Below are 5,223 nucleotides of genomic sequence, written 5' to 3'. Positions count from 1 at the left end.
CGGCGGAGGTGGTTGAGCCAGCCGCGCACAGCCCGGGCAGGGGCTTCAGGCGTGGGGGCTGCAGACCCCGGGCGGGGGACTCCCGGCCGGAAGAAAGGGAGCGAAGGGTCCCCGCTCAGTGCTTAGCCTGCTCTCCAGAGGCTCGCTCGGGGCTTGAGACCCTACCCTCACCGGGTGTCGGCGCGGATGGCCGTGAGTGTCGCCGCGTTTGCATGGGGGGGACTTGTTTTTGCGTCAGGTGGAGCTCCAGCATCACCTCAGAAATCCCCGCGCACGGCGCTTACGTGGGAGGGAAGAAAGGGATGTGATGTGGGTCTTTTAAAATGCCGAGAGCACTGTATAAATTTGATTAAAGTTTTCAACCTCAGATACAGACAAAAAGGAGCATCCGAATTGGGGGAGGGTAGCGTCTGTGTTAGTTGTTTCTCTGTATGTTGTAGAATTTCTTGATATTCATTAAAACTATCATAAGTCCTAGTTAAATTGTATGTCAATTTTAAAACTGCATTTTGATTTATCTGTTGTTTATCAGTCTAAATTTTGAGAAGCCTAATTGATTCTGCTTGATATTTCTCAGGATTTACCCAAAGCAGGGAAAAGTGGAAAAAGTTCCAAAGAAGGACAAGACGTATTAGAACCAGAGGTAACTGTTCTCAAATATTCACTTTGTGCTTAGACGGGTTTTAACTTAGGTTACAGAAATCGAGGCTGATAAAACTTGAGGTTTTGTAATGTTTCCCTGTATGAGATTTTTTTCCTAACGTCTTCCATAATCCTCAGTTTCAGTGTTTTAGGTTATTGTTATTCTGCTTTGGAAAAACATGAATGTTTTTACGAACGTTGTGCATATCTGTGCGCTGGTATTTTAAGCCCCCCCCACCACCACCCCCATCTAGCAGCCTGTCCTGTAGACACCGGGTCCACAGGCTCTGTCCAGCTGGAGCGTTCGCGTTCCTTTTAGCTTTCCATCCCCCCTTCCTCCCTCTGCAGGCGGCCAGGTCCCCCTCTCAGCAGCTTTTTCTCCTCCTCCCCCAAACCCTTGCTTTCCCGGTGCCGTCTCTGCTGAGGTTCCCTGAGCCAGCTCCTTTTTCCTTTGTTGACATCTGACCCCCTCAGCCTCTTTCCCCAGTAGCATCGATGTAGTTTGGCTTATTTAGTTTGGCTGGTTCTGTGTGCTTTTCTGTCGTCTTTCACATTTTCTTTCTGCCTGCGTTGGTCAGTTCTAACTTCCTCTGGTTCTTGACTTTGGGCTCATTGGGAAACAGCGGGAATGCGCGGCGGGGCCTGCGTTTACCTGATGGGGTCGCTGTGGTCCGTTCACACAGTTGTGCTCTGAGAGCATTTGCACAGCTTAGCCTTTTTTTCCTTGTGACTGGTTGTTGGACTGGAGCACGTCGAGCTAAGGGTCCAGGAGCTTTAAGGACAGGCAGAGCTTATAGGCCCTTCTGAATCGTTAGGTGCAGAGAAGCAGCTTAACTTAGTGTCCTAGTTCTCCGTGGATCATTGAAGTCTCTGGTCTTATCACAAATGACATTAATTTGCAAGTGTCAGCCTCTTCTTGCAGGCCAAGTTAGAATGAGTTCGATTCTGCTGCCATTATCTGCAGTGGCCTCTTCTGTTTTTTTAGCCCAGGTTATCTTTTCCCTGTCATTGGATGCAGTCTAAGCAACCCGGGCTTCTGCAGGCGATTTATTCCAGCAGATCTGTTGCCCTCTGCAAAACAAAAAGCTGAAATCCAAACGGTTCCCTAACTATCAATAGGGATTATTTGTGCCCGTTTTCCCTGCCCTTTCTTGATAGTAGATAGTCAGTTTTTACTGTGGCCTTCTTGCATTTGGCTTGCTTACTTCCTTGTCACTCTTTTCACTAAATTGATTTAAATGCGATTTAGTCGCTCTGGAAGGATGTATGTTTTCTCTTTCCTTAGTTCGTTGATCTTTCATGGAAACTGCCAAGACTCTCTAGTGCTCCCCAAATCTTTCTTGCTCACATATTCATCTTCTCTCACTTAGAGTCACAAAGAAGTATCAATGGGTGTGGTTCATTTATTCCTGTTTCAGTGGAAAGAATTCGGCTGTAAGGATGGATGATGTTAGATTTGAACCTGAAAAATCCGTCAGTAACTCTGAAAGATACCAAAACCACTAGTATGTAAAATGAGTGGTTTTAAGGAAGATTGGGCTCCTAAGATTGTCAGTCCCTTACGACTCTTGAGGTGTGGCCTGCAGCGTCTGAATGTGATGCCCCAGTTGTCTTTTTGTATTTTTTTCTAGCACTACTAAGAGCTGGAGCTACAGAGCTTGAAATTACCACTGAAAAATACTGACATGTCGGGCCCTTAACTACTTCCTCATAAGGATACCAGAGGCAACGTGGCGTATTAAGCTGATACTTGGCAGATCACTGTGTAAATTATTTTGCAGAAATACAAATCGAGGCATTTCAGTTCATCAACTTTGAGTCGAACCTTAACTTTTTTATTGCTGTTTTTTTCCTCCTTCGTCACCTCATTTTTCTAGTTCTGCCCGCTTACCAAACACGACTGCCTCAGGCGAGTCAAACCATTGCTACAGGCTCTTCCTTTTCTGCCTGTGTTCCCCTGAACGTGAATATTTTAACCCGAACAATTCAGATCGGTTTGCTGTCCCCATGTTTTTGTTCAGATCTCTTCAGTGTCACGTCCCCTTCACAGTCATGGTCCGCTCAGGTTTCCCTGTGGCCTCGTCTCTCTCTCGGGATGCTGACCACATTCGGGCCGCACAGCCCGAGAGAGGTGCGAACAGGCGCCTGTCCGGACAGCAGAGTGGCCGGGTTTGGGAAGTAATCCCGACGGAGAACACGGGCAGAACGTGGCCTCTGGTTGACCTAATGCACGACTTCGATCGTGGGAAGGCCCGGGCCCTACGATCCTGCTGGTGGGACTCTGGCCTCACGGGAAGCAAGGGAGCCAGCAGCTCACACTGCAGAACGCTTTTCAGTTGGAACAAGGAATGTTTGGTGGCCTAAGCTTTTAGTAAGAATGAAGTCCAGCGGTGAGGACAGGAAAGGAGGGGGTGGTGCAGGGGAAGGTATTTCAGCTCCAGGATTAGATGGTAAAAGTGCTGACTCCCGGTGGCCACAAACTGTGACGTAACTTCTATGGTCCTCTTTCCTCATCCCTAGAATGACTTGGCCATTTTTAACCGAGTGGGATAGATTAGGCGCAGCCCCTCTGGAGAGAAGTTTTCCCCACAGGACGTGTCGCTGGATCGCTCGATGAAGCAAAATAACGTGAAAGGTCATAACTGCCGCTGCACAACTTTCGCCTTTTTCTAGAAATTTCTGCTCCTTGAATGTGTACTGGTACATTTTTCTTTCCTTTTTTTCTCTTTCAAATGGAATGTTTAAATTTGACTTGCTTGTCCACGTGTGTCCTGGAAATAAAAGTCTCTGCCCAGTACTTACTACTGGTTTATTTCGTGGCACCCTTCTAAGGAGTGGGGTGGCAGATGGGCTCACGGCCCCCTGGGAGTGGGACGCTCTGGAGGCGACGGAGGGAACTCACTTTGAGTGTGACGCCAGGGATCTGTGGCAACAGAACGAGGCACATCTTGTGACTATTTCTGGTCTTAGTCGATCGCTCAGGGTCCTAAAGCCCATTTCGCAGGATCGGATCATGTGATGGTGTTTTTGTTTTTTAATTTGTGTACTGTGTCCGGGGTTACGTTTTAAAAGTGTTAATGCTCTTTGCAAAGCGATGATGTGTTTTAAGCACAGGAAAGGTGGTTCTAGTGTCCTTTGGTTATGCATTTTACATATCCTGCCTCGGCCTCGTTTGGTTTCAAGGTCTCTACGGCAACTCTTACGTAACATCTGTTACCGTAAAGGGTGCTGAACAGTTCTCTCTCCAGCTTGTTAGCTCATTTTGACACCTGTCTTTAGTAATAAATGCTTTCTCTTTATAATCCGTCCCTTTTCATTCCCCTGCCAGCCCCCTCACCCCCACCCCGTGTCTCAGACAGGGATCCAGGCTTGCAGAGGTCCCACAGGTATAGATGGTGGGGTTGTGTTTTAAAAATTAAAACTGAAATTTTAAAAACATTAATTTATCTAATAATAGCAGTAACACCTATTACACATTAATATAAATAACGTTTTGTGAAAAATTTCAAGAAAATTTTGACTTTCCAGTTCCTTGTCTCTGTGGCAGGAATTTTAACCTGAGTGGGTTGAGTTGGAAGAGGACAGTGGAGTTGTTTTTTTTGGCATGTGTGCTTTCTGGCGAGGCAGCTGTGATTGTCACCCCCAGAGAGGAGAGTCCCCAGCTCCCCTCCTGCAGGGCACCAGCGGCCACTGCGTTGGCTGAATCGAGACTCAGACTTTCTCCAGGGGCCTCCCATGCCACGTTTTCCACTCTGTTCTCAGCATTTTTCCTTACAACCCTAAACGACTCTGTTGAAACTCAGAGCAGATCCGAACAAATAGTACTTTAAAGACTTTTGAAATGTGCGTGTGATTATTAGGTAGGCAGTGGGATGCCCTGCTTTCAGTTGCCACGTTGGCCACCGAGCAGCATCTTTGCTGAGGGCTGTGTGCCAGGCTCTGTTTTCAGCATGACAGCGGAGGGCTGGAGCAGGGGGCGGAGTGGGAGCGAGGGGCTTCCTGCCGTGGGGTGACGAGGAAGCAACTGCTTCTTCCCTGAGCTGTCCCCTTCCTAGCGCCCACGCCTGTCCTGTGTTACCAGCTGGGTGCTTGGTAGGCCGCGCCTGCCTCCCCGTGGGAGCCACCCCTCGGCCCTGCCGCCTGTGTGCCCCTGCTGTGCGGGAAGTTCACCAGCATCCTTGGCCTTCCCCAGGAGATGCAGTAGCCCCGCCCTCTCCAGTTGTGGCAAGTGCCTCCAGCCGTTGCCAGCTGTCTCCTGGAGGCAAGACGGCCCCTCCACAAAGTGCATTTGCTTGCAGGTCACGCCTGGCACATACAGCTGAGCAAGATACTTTCTCCCTTTAGAGCAGCAGTACTTAAACGGAAGGGGTATCAGCACCCTTTACGGTCTTCAGAGTTAGCCAGCAGCCCAGAGAGCTGTGTTTAGGTGGGTTATTGTTGTCTGATGTTTCACATTAGAAAGTAAAGCTGCAAAATTTTAAATATGAATTCTCCTGGTCATAACAACACATCCATTACATGTTAACATAAGTGTCGTATTTTTATGAGAAACAGCTATAAAAACTCACTGAGAAAATGGCC

The 5,223-nt window shown here is 48.2% G+C and overlaps 1 long non-coding RNA gene across 2 annotated transcripts in view; it reads left to right on the top strand.

Annotated features, from left to right (window-relative positions):
* Nucleotides 1-71: 71 nt before the first annotated feature.
* LOC111746154 overlaps nt 72-5,223 on the top strand; it is a 53,325-nt gene continuing 48,173 nt past the window's right edge. For both annotated transcript variants that reach the window (XR_002782954.1, XR_002782953.1), the window contains exon 1: nt 72-643. This is a non-coding gene — a long non-coding RNA (uncharacterized LOC111746154). The remainder of the gene's footprint in view (nt 644-5,223) is intronic.

Source organism: Pteropus vampyrus, unplaced genomic scaffold (genome assembly GCF_000151845.1).
Source record: "Pteropus vampyrus isolate Shadow unplaced genomic scaffold, Pvam_2.0 Scaffold178, whole genome shotgun sequence".
NCBI lineage: Eukaryota > Metazoa > Chordata > Mammalia > Chiroptera > Pteropodidae > Pteropus > Pteropus vampyrus.
Note: the sequence above shows the minus strand (reverse complement) of the source record. Positions and strands in the feature narration are given on the sequence as shown.